We start from the raw sequence: 12201 nt of genomic DNA on the forward strand, positions 1-12201 counted from the left end.
CAGTCTAGAATTGCCATGAGGACTTTGCAGGTCTGTTATTTGTAAAAGAACTACTTATGATTTTTAAAAGAAAAATCTGAGATTCCATTATGTATATTTCCCTCAAAAAATCTGATACCTTTTGGATCAGGCAAGGGTTGAGAGAATAAGTCCTCGGATGTGCAATGAACATTTCCTTTCTCTAAGAGTCATTCTGTGCTCAGATTGTGTCCTGTTGATTCTGAGGATTCAAAGAAGAATAAGGGAAGAGTCAAGCACTGTTAGCAACCCTGGGAAAAAGCAGAGAGCCATTCATTTATCTATAAGAGGCTTTCACTGGAAATGTGTTATAAATGGTTTTAAATATTTATTCCACAGATTTGATAAAATGTCTTCAATGTGGATCAAATTTCTTTTTATCCTGACTTTGGTACTTCCTTATTTTGGTGAGTAAAATTTTCTCTTAGGTTACTATGAGATTTGAAATAGGAATTTATTAGAGTATCCATTGAGATTTAAGAATGGATGGATGTTGGGAATATTAAATATTAAATTTGTGAAGTTAAATGAAGTAAAGCTTGGTACAAAAGTCCGTGAAAATTATATAGTGAATGGCCTCTGTTCATTTTCTTAAGGAGCTTGAGGATGGGAATTGAATTGGAATGGGTGGTATAAACATCACAAGGTTCTGTAACTGTAATGCTACCTACTTAAAAGACTGAGCCATGAGGATTGTTTGAGCTTACAAGTTAAAGTCAGCTGAGATAATGTAGTAAGAGGAAGTCTCTTAAAACAGTAAATGAAAAAGAAACATGCAATGGAATTTTGATATTAGTGTTTCCATTATTATACAGATTGAAGATTTTTCTCCTCATCCCATGCTGCAGCTCAGGCAGTGGTTAAATGTAATGAACAATAAGTAATAGTAACTTTCAGCCCTTCTGTTCCATGACCCCATCTCCTTTATAGTTTTCAAATTAAATCTTCTAATGTCAAGTTCTTTGTAAAGAGATAGCTCACTGATTCTCTTCAATACATACTGTGAATGTGAAAAAAAAGTAATTACGAGGTGTTAGATAGTCCTGAGATACTCTTCACAATATTAATGTGTTAATTTTCATGAATTACTTTCAATTAGGCAAATCAATTGAATTACAAGGCGTCATTTTCATACGTAAACACTCCCAGTTACTTTTTGATATTAATTTAAACTAATTATTGAGCATATATCTATTTTATTAAGTGTGAGAACTAGATGATTTTTCTAAAAGACATTTTCTATCACTTGTCTAGTCTTACAGCTTTGTCTAGTCCCTGATTTTAGTAGGATTGCTTCAAGTTTCTCCCCATTTAGTTTAATGTTGTCTACTGGTTTGTTGTATATTGTTTTTACTATCTTTAGGTATGGGCTTTGAATTCCTGACTTTCCATGACATTTACCATGAAGCAGTGTTGAATTTTGTCAAATGATTTCTCAGCATCTAATGAGATGGTCATGTGACTTTTTTTCTTTAACTTTGTTTATATAGTGGATTATATTCATGGGTTTTTATATATTGAACCATCCCTGAATCACTGGTATGAAGCCTACTTGATCATGATGGATGAGAGTTTTGATGTGTTCTTGGGTTCAGTTTGCAAAAATTTTATTGATTATTTTTGCGTCAATATTCATAATGGAAATTGGTCTGAAGTTCTCTTTCTTTGTTGGGTCTTTTTGTGGTTTAGGTATAAGCATAATTGTGACTTCATAAAAGGAATTGAGTATTGCTCCTTCTGTTTCTATTTTGTGGAATAGTTTGGACAGTAGTGGTATTAGGTCTTCTATGAAAGTCTCATAGAATTCTTCATTAAATCCATCTTGTCCTGAGCTTTTTTTTGGTAGGGAGACTTTTCATGACTGCTTCTATTTCTTTAGAAGTTATGGGACTGTTTAGATGGTTTATCTGATCCTGATTTAACTTTGGTATCTCGTATCTGTCTAGAAAATTGTCCATTTGCTCCAGATTTTCCAGTTTTGTTGAGTATAGGCTTTTGTAGTAGAATTTAATGATTTTTTTTTAATTTCCTCAGTTTCTCTTGTTATGTATCCCTTTTTCTTTCTGATTTTGTTAATTTTTTTTCTTTTTTTTTAAATGACTTTTTATTATTATTATTATTATTATTAACTTGAGTATTTCTTATGTACATTTCGAGTGTTATTCCCTTTCCCGGTTTCTGGGCAAACATCCCCTTCCCTCCCCCCTTCCTTATAGGTGTTCCCCTCCCCACCCTCCCCCATTGCCGCCCTCCCCGACAGTCTAGTTCACTGGGGTTCAGTCTTAGCAGGACCCAGGGCTTCCCCCCTTCCACTGGTGCTCTTACTAGGATATTCATTGCTACCTATGAGGTCAGAGTCCAGGGTCAGTCCATGTATAGTCTTTAGGTAGTGGCTTAGTCCCTGGAAGCTCTGGTTGGTTGGCATTGTTGTACATATGGGGTCTCGAGCCCCTTCAAGCTCTTCCAGTTCTTTCTCTGATTCCTTCAACGGGGTTCCCGTCCTCAGTTCAGTGGTTTGCTGCTGGCATTCGCCTCTGTATTTGCTGTATTCTGGCTGTGTCTCTCAGGATCGGTCTACATCCGGCTCATGTCGGTCTGCACTTCTTTGCTTCATCCATCTTGTCTAATTGGGTGGCTGTATATGTATGGGCCACATGTGGGGCAGGCTCTGAATGGGTGTTCCTTCAGTCTCTGTTTTAATCTTTGCCTCTCTCTTCCCTGCCAAGGGTATTCTTGTTCCCCTTTTAAAGAAGGAGTGAAGCATTCACATTTTGATCATCCGTCTTGAGTTTCATTTGTTCTAGGCATCTAGGGTAATTCTGTGCCCTCATGCTTAGTCTGGCTAAGGGTTTATCAATCTTGTTCATTTTCTCAAAGAACCATTACCTGGTTCTATTTATTCTTTGTATAGTTCTTTTTATTTCTGCTTCATTGATTTCAGCCCTGAGTTTGATTATATCCTGCCATGTACTCCTTTTGGATGCATTTGCTTCCTTTTATTCTAGAGCTTTCAGGTGTCCTGTCAAGCTGCTAGTGTATGCTCTCTCCAGTTTCTTTTTGGAGACACTCAGTGCTGAGTTTTCATCTTAGGACTGCTTTCATTGTGTCCCATAAGTGTGGGTATGTTATTTAAATTTCATTAAATTCTAAAAAGTCTTTAATTTCTTTCTTTCTTCCTTGACTAAGTTATCATTGAGTAGATTATTGTTCAGCTTCCATATGTATATGGGTTTTCTGTTGTTATTGAAGACCAGCCTTAGTTCCTGGTGATCTAATAGGGATGCATGGAATTATTTCAATCCTCTTGTATTTGTTGAGGCCTGTTTTGTGACTGATTATATGGTCAGTTTTTTAGAAGATACCATGAGTTGCTGAGAAGAAGGTATATTTTTTTTGTTTTAGGTTGAAATGTTCTATGAATATCTGTTAAATCCATTTGGTTCATAACTTTTGTTAGTTTCTCTGTGTCTCTGTTTAGTTTTGTTTTTCCATGATCTGTCCATTGATGAGAGTGGGGTGTGAAGTCTCATCCAATATTATTGTGTGGTACAACGTGTGCTTTGTCCTTTTGTATGGTTTCTTTTATGAATGTAGGTGCTCTTGCATTTGGAGCATAGATATTTCAGATTGAGAGTTCATCTTGGTGGATTTTTCCTGTGATGAATATGAAGTGTCCTTCCTTATCTTTTTTTGATAACTTTTGGTTCAAAGTCGATTTTAATTGATATTAGAATGGCTACTCCAGCTTGTTTCTTGAGACTATTTGCTTGGAAAATTGTTTTCCAGACTTTTCCCTCTGAGGTAGTTTCTGTTTTTGTCACTGAGGTGTGTTTCATGTATGCAGAAAAATGCTGGGTCCTCTTTATGTATCTAATCTGTTAGTCTATGTCTTTTTAGTGGGGAATTGAGTCCATTGATTTTGATGATATTAGGGAGCAATGATTGTTTTTTCCTGTTATTTTTGTTGTTACAGGTGGAATTATGTTTTGTGGCACTCATCTTTTCAGTTTATTGCATTAAAATTACTTTCTTGCTTTTTCCAGGGTGTAGTTTTCCTTCTTGTGTTGGAGTTTTCCATTTGTTATCCTGTGTAGGGCTGAATTTATGGAAAATATTGTGTAAATTTGGTTTCTCTATCTATGTTAATTGAGAGTTTTGTTGGATATAGTAGCCTAGGCTGGCATTGTGTTTTCTTAGGGTCTGAATGACATCTGCCCAGGATCTTTTGGCTTTCATAGTCTTTGGTGAGAAGTCTGGTGTAATTCTTATAGGTCTGCCTTTATATGTTATTTGACCTTTTTTCTTACTGCTTTTAATATTCTTTCTTTGTTTTTGCGTTTGGTGTTTTGACTATTATGTGAGGGGAGGAATTTCTTTTCTCATCCAATCTATTTGGAATTCTGTAGACTTCTTGTATGATTATGAGCATCTCTTCATATAGGCTAGGGAAGTTTTCTTCTATAGTTTTTGAAGATATTTATTGGTGCTTTATCTTTTTGATCTTTGCTCTTTTCTATAGCTATTATCCTTAGGTTTGATCTTCTCATTGTGTCCTGGATTTCCTGGATATTTTGGGTTACGAGCCTTTTGCATTTTGCATTTTCTTTGACAGTTGTATGGATGTTTTTTTTTTATGGTATCTTCTGCCCTTGAGATCCTCTCTTCTATCTCTTGTACTCTGTTGGTAATGCTTGTGTTTGTGACTCCTGATCTGTTTCCTAGGTTTTCTATCTCCAGGATTGTCTCCCTTTGTGATTTCTTTATTGTTTATATTTCCATTTTTAGATCCTGGATGCTTTTGTTCAATTCCTTCACCCGTTGGGTTGTGTTTTCCTGTAATTCTATTATTGATTTTTGTATTTCCTCATTTAGGACTTCTACCTGTTTACTCGTGTTTTCCTGTATTTCTTTAAGTGTGTTAATTATGGCCTTCTTAAAGTCCTGTAACATTATCATGAGTTGTGATTTTAAATCCTAATCTTGCTTTTTTGGTGTCTTGGGCTGTTCAGTGCTTGCTGTGGTGGGAGAACTGGGTTCTGATGATGCCTAGTGGCCTTGGTTTCTATTGCTTAGGTTCTTGCCCTTGACTCCCACCATCTGCTTATCTCTGGTGTTAACTGGTCTTATTGTCTCTGAAAGTGTCTGGACCATCCTGTAAACCCATGTATCAGCACTCCTAGAGAATGGCTTTCAGGATCCTGGCAGGATCTGGGTACATTGAAGTGTGTCATAAGGTCAGCTCCAGGCACAGGCAGAAAGTGGAAGGATCCTGTCCTGATCTTCAGTTCCTATGTCCAGAGGACTCCAGGCTGGTTCCTCTTTGACCAAGAATGTGAGCAGAAGAGGTGGTTTCATCTGTGCTGTCAGGATTGTCTGCACTTCTCCTTATTTGACTTTTATGATCTCTTACTTGTTCAAATTCAAGCCTCCCTTCCCTAGAGAACAGACCTCTTGAGTCACAAGTACTTTCTCAAGAGGGAGGCCTCCTCTCTTTAGTGTGTAGCTTCTTTGTTCTTGATTTCTAGATTCATCAGTTATAATCAAAGTATACAAAATAATTACAATTTAGTGTACTTCTGAGATTTGTTTTTATCTTGATGAGTACTTCCCTTAATCAGAAGTGAACTTTAATAAAATCTATGTAAACAAATATTAGTTTAAAGTCTATTTTTTCAGTGATGTCTTTATAGACTTCTCTTTTTGCACTCTGAATTCAATCTGTCATTAATTAATAAATGTTTCTTGGAATTTGTCCAGATTATTTTCATATTCTTTAACTGTATATTCACATATCTGCCAAGCCAATGCAAGTTCATTCAGGTACCAGCAAGCAGATATATAAAGGAAAAGAAGTTTATGGTGTTCAGATATAATAAATAATCAATAATTGCACTTTCCATACTTGAAGTCTCTCTATGAATCTATTATTTTAGCACTGTGACAAACACCTCCTTGCCTCCAATATAACAAAAGTAAAAATTGGCATAGTTTACTTCTAAGTGTTATGGATATTTTCTCCCATAGTCTATTGATTTTCTCTTTAAACATTTTTATGTTGTTTATTTATATAATTTGCAGGTGTGCATGTGTGCACATATACCAAAGTGTATATGGTGAAGTCAGAGAACTACTTTTGGGAGTTGGTTCTCTCTTTCCACTTTGAGGGAATTGGGACACTGAACTTAGGTCCTCAGGCTTTTTAGCCAAATCATCACACTTCTCTATCTTTTCCTGATTTTTTTTCTTTTCCCCATCCAGAGTTTCCAGAGATTGTCATGTCAAGTCCACACAATATTAAATCAAAGGTAAATGAAAATGTAAAAAGTAAACTCATGGCTTTTGAAATGTCACCAAACATAATGTATAAGACAATGCTGCAACAATTAAAACAACCAAAAATATTTGTTTAATTGTTATAGAAAAGGTTGGATTATAGTCTTGAAAACAATGTAAAACTATTCAATGTTATAGACAAGGTCAAACATTTGATTATTCATAAATTAATGAACAAAGTCCATATTGTGCGTAGTTATATTTTGTGTTTTAAAATGTTTAAAATAGTATGATTCATTCTGGAAAAGAAGACTGAAAGCAATAAACATCCATTTCTAGTTAGTTTAAACATCAATTTTGATTAAGTAGGACACTGAAATATTGTATAAAAGTTAAGAACCTTCATTCTCACAAAATCCAAAATTAATACTTATAAAAATTTAAAAGCCAAATTCATCTGAATTTCACAATATTGTCTGTGTCTAAAAAATTGTCAATAATAAATTTTATCTCTGTATACATATATATGTAAAAATATGCAAAGCACCCATGTGTGTCATCAACAATAAAAAGTAAATCACTATCCCTGAACTAAGAAGGATAAAAACTGAAAATAGACCAATGGAACAAATGAATCACTATGGGCAGATTTTTGACAAAGGAGCCAAAATCCATCCAATGGAAAAAATAGCATTTTCTGGTGCTGGTTCAAAGTATTTTTAGGAGTCCATTTTATCTGAGTGTCTGGAACACATAGGTGGAAAAAATTGAAGAACAAATCACACCAATGGCTTAAAACTACCAGCTCTAAGATCAAGAATCGACAAATGGGATCTCAAAAACTATGAAATTGGTTAGACAGACACTTATTTACATTGTCTCAGGATATCAGACTTATAGATATATAACCATAATATAGCATGTTTAAGTAGAATTGTAGTAAGTCAATATATATTTTCAATACTTAATATTGTATCATTTTATCAAGTAGAATTTTTCTCAAAGATCATTATCTGATATGTTTCATGTTGTTTTTATGTTTCACAGCCAAATTGCATTATGTTTAAAAATCTTGAATGCCCCAGAACCCTGGACCCAGTTTGTGCAAATGATAGAATTACATATGCAAATGACTGTTAGTTTTGCAAAATGGTGCTGTAAGTACACATGATTTAGTATTAACTCTCTCAAATTAGTGAGAAAACTGTCAGGAATTGATGAAAAAATTCCATTTCTGATAACACAAATATAGCATACCCAAAATATAACCACTTTCACTAAAGAAAACGCAAGCATCCACTTGTAAATTTCTTTATAGTTCTTCTGGAGTTGAGTAGTTTTTGCATTGACTTATTAACATCATTCTACTGAATCCTCTTTCACAGTATTGAGCAATTAATTTTACTTGATCTTTATGAGATGAAACCAATAGACTAACCTAATGTAATACTTTAAGTTCAAGCATTGAAGCTATTCTAGTTTCATCTTTTGCTCTGGCAAATATCGTCATAAAAAAATAACTAAGAGAAAGGAAGGATCCACTTTAGTTAATAGGTTACAGTCTATCATTGAGAGAAATCAAGTCAGGAAATCAAGCAGGACCTTGAAGCAGAAACGAGAGAGAAAACTAGCTTGCTGGGTCATTCACAGATTCATGTTAGGGTAACAGATCCTAGGCTCAATTTCCCAGGGAATCATGCCACCTACAATGGGCTTCAGACTCCTACATCCTATAACAATCAAAACATTTCCCGCCAGACAGGTTCATAGATCCATCTGATTTGTGCATTTAAAAATCGATACTTCTCTATCAGGTGATTTCCGGCTGAGGAAAGTTGACACATGAAGATAGCTAAGATAGGTGCTCAATGCTAATTCCCACTCTTGAGCAAGAGACTTAAGTAAATAATTTTTAAATTTATTACAATTGGCTTTAAAGCTAAGGAGGGACTTCTGTAGCTAATCTACCTTTTCTGTTCAACTTGTTGATAGACCTAAGCCATCAAGTCCAGAGCAGTCTATGGCACCTTCCTTCTAAATCCTTATCTTCTCTATCACTGACAATAGCATCCTCTTTTTATTAAATAGGATATGTTTAAATATCGTGTTGTTAATGCGAGCAAAATCACAAATATATTCTCTTTATTTTTACTCACTGCACATTTTTTTTATCTGTCAAGTATTTCCATCTATAACCATTTGTGTTCAGTTAGTTTCAAATTGTATTTTTCTACTAGGAAAAATTAAGGCAATTTTTAATTCTTTCCACTTTGCATTAGGGAGATTACAAGTCTATGTCAGGATTGAGCATATAGAATTTATTGACTATTCCCACTTTGGACAAAGGACTTCTTTCAATGTCAGGAGTAGGAGAGGCCCAGCTGCATATACAGAAGGGCCAGAGACCCCCACACCAAATCATATTATTGATTTTTCATTAAAAAGTAATTACATAATTCTCAATAAAATTAAAATGGTAGTTCCAATATTTATTTTTTCTTCTAACTTTTTTGTTTGCAGGGAGAAAGATCTTGAATATGTATATCATGGTATTTGTCAGTCAACATAATGGTTTCATGGTGGATCATCCAATCAAATGGAATGTTCTCAACCAGGGCCTTAAATTCTTAGTCTACAAATGAAGTCTCATATGATTCATTATGTGGAATAGAGAAGACTGAAGAATATTTCCAATGTGAACCTGGAATTGAATGATTTTATTTTCAATGATTTGATGATGATGATGTGAATACTTATTTTCTTGTTTTTTGTCTTACATTACATCAACTGTGATCTTAATCATAGATTTTCTAATCAATAAAATATTAAATAATTGCAATATTATTTAGTATCCCTTCTTGTGGGAGCTGTTGATTAAGGTCAATTTGATACTTTTGATAGCTGTAATTGAGGCATTTTAAATTATGAATATAAAATAAAATTCTTGAATTTTTACTAAAATGATGGTAGGGATCTTCCCCACCCTTAAGAATCTGAACCTGTAGCAAGATATTTGGAAACTTGAATTCTAGAAAAGACCTCTGGGTTAATTTTGGGAATTTAGTGTAAGGAATCATAACGACTAAATATGGAACAAATGTCTCTCATTGAATGTGTTGCCTATTCCAAAAACACTAGAACATCTTCAAAGCTTACATAAACAAAATTACATTTTATTTATTTGTTATGAATCAGTCAAGGAAGATAGAAAGTACTAATAGTTGTAGATTTCAGGTAACTCTGCTTTATTTGAGATAGCAGGGCTCTTTCCACATAAGTTGTTGCTTTTTGATTGAACAAAAAAGCATTTTCTCAGGTTGCCAAATCTTTAGTTAAGAAACTGAACCTCAGGAAAGGGAATAACATTTGAAGTATAAATAAAAAGATATCCAATAAAGAAAAAAATGTCAAAAAAATTGAGCTTACTGAAATAGTAATATATTCACAGTAAATGATAACTTCTAATCTGTTACATATACATTTTAGGCCTATTTTCTTTATTAGTAAAAATTTTATCATCTGAAATAGTGATTCGTGTGGTTCCTCCTTAATCAAATATTTGCCTAGAAATAATTTATGTCAAAGTCATTCACTAGAATGTACTGTGTTAACACAGAATTGATGGTACATGCCTGTAATACTCTGTACTTGAGAGATAGTTACAGGAAGACCAGGAATTTGAGGTCTTTTTTGGCAATGTATTGAGGTTGTGGCCAGACAGGGTTACATGAATTTTGATTTCAAGGAAATAATACTTTGCTGTATAGTTGAGCCACAATAAAAAATTATTCATTCAGCTTCAAATCCTTGAAATATTATATTCAGCATTATTATTAGTTAATGCTTAAATCCCACTTAGAAAGGGAATAATACAATCATGGGAGGTAAAGGGAGGGAGGGGCCTGGATGTTAGGGAGGGAAGGGGAGAAGGAAAATATGTGTGTGGGGGAAACAGGAGAGAAAATCAGAGGGCCAGAAGAATGAATTGAAATATGCAGCCTTTGGGGTGGGAGGCAGGGTGACCTCCTAGAATGTCCCTCTCAGGACTCAAAAGGCCCAACAGTGGGAAGAGGAAAACTGAAAGACCTCACTTCCAATAGATAGACAGGGCCTTAAGTAGAGGGAAGGGGTTACCAATCCATAGTAAAAATTTCTTACCCAGAATTGTTCCTGTTTAAAAGAACTGCAGAGACAAAAGTGGAGAACAGACAGAAGGAAAGGCATTGCACAGATGGGTCAAACTTGGGATCCATCTCATAGAAGGGAACCAATGCCTGACAGTATTCCTGATACTGGTAACCAACAGGAGACTGGCATGGCTGTCTTCTGAGAGGCCATACCAGCAGTTTACTGAGACAGATGCCGATGCTTACATCCAACCATTGGTCTGAAGTTGGGAACCCCTATGGTTGAATTAGAAGGATTGAAGGAGCTGAAGGGGAGAGCAACCCAATAGGAAGACCATTAATGTCAACTAACCTGAACCCCTGGGAACTCCCAGAGACCAAGGCACCAACCAGGCAACATGCACAGGCTGGTCCCATGCCTCTGGCACATATATACTAGAGGACTACCTTGTCTAGCCTCAGTGAGAGAAGCTGCACCTAATCCTCAAGAGACTTGAGGCTCCAGGGAAGGGGAATGCCTAGTTGAATCATTTAGTAAGATGAAAACTGAACAAAGGAAATGACTCTTTTAGACTTAGCCAAAGGGAAGCCTGTGGGCATTTCCTCAAATAATGATTGATGTGGGAAGCTTAAGTGCATTGTGAGCAGTGTCTTCAGGTCCAAAATGTAGCTTTGTTAGGGAAAGATATAGTATTAAGACCACAGCATGGATGCTTCAGATCTCTGATAGCCAAAGAAACCCTGAGGGAAGCAACTATAGATAGTACTTAGGTACTTAACCTTACATACAGAGGTAAGAAAATGTCCCAAAAGGAAGAGAAGACAGATAAGGCATGGAAGTGGAGATAGTAGACTTTATTCTGTCTTTGATACCTTTGATGCCCAAATGGGAAGTCAATACTTTTTTAAACAATGGGCATTCTCTGAGTTCTGCTTAGAATAGTGATGTGGGGCAATGGACCATTGGATGGTCCTGGTATTGGGCTAGAAGCCCAGGAGACCCTGAAGGGCTGTTAAGAGCTTTACCTGCTCCCAGTTACCAGCCCCTTGTCACTAGCCACAGCCCCATCCCCCTAGATTTGTGGCCTTTAGTCACATAAGGGATACACTCAAAGCCCTTCCACATTCAGATGAGGAAAAGGACATGACCTTTGGTCATGTAGGCTCAAGACAGAGCCATTCTAATGAGATACCTAGAGGCTTTGAGGGCTTAGCCAATAAAATTTCCTTCCAAGACATTCTTCCCTACAAAAAGTATTTAATCTTAGGCACACTCTAAGAAGTAGAGTGTGGTTTTACACATCCACTTTCCACCAGGACAATAAACAATTCAGAACCATGGGCTGTCTGTTTTCTATTTCATCTAGATCCTCTGTGGGGAGCCACAAAGATGACCTTTGTCTACAGAGCCACAGTCTAATCTCCCATAGAAGGCCTCTCTATACTCCTTACCATGACCACCACCAAGCTTAACCGCTGCTCATCAAGCCAAGGACTCTCCCCTCAGGACCAGCAGGAACTCCCCACTTTCCACCCAGGCCTCAGGTTAGATTCGGCCTGTGGGGCCCAGATTCCTTTTCAGCTCTTCCTTGACTTCCAGGGGCTCCTGAGTGTCCACGTGTTTGGGAACTCCATGGTTCCAACCTCTTTGCAGGCCCAGGGACTCCCAAGCCAGCTCTGGCTGTCCTGCACTTCAGACTGGACTTTTTCACCTCCAGAGCGGTGTCCCGGGGATTCCCTATGGCCCAACACCTATCTGGCAATATCGTCGCGTAAGTGCGGT

The 12201-nt window shown here is 36.2% G+C and overlaps 1 pseudogene; it reads left to right on the forward strand.

Annotated features, from left to right (window-relative positions):
• Positions 1-367: 367 nt before the first annotated feature.
• LOC116887872 lies at positions 368-8860 on the forward strand (annotated as a pseudogene).
• Positions 8861-12201: the final 3341 nt, after the last annotated feature.

Source organism: Rattus rattus, chromosome X (genome assembly GCF_011064425.1).
Source record: "Rattus rattus isolate New Zealand chromosome X, Rrattus_CSIRO_v1, whole genome shotgun sequence".
Lineage (NCBI taxonomy): Eukaryota > Metazoa > Chordata > Mammalia > Rodentia > Muridae > Rattus > Rattus rattus.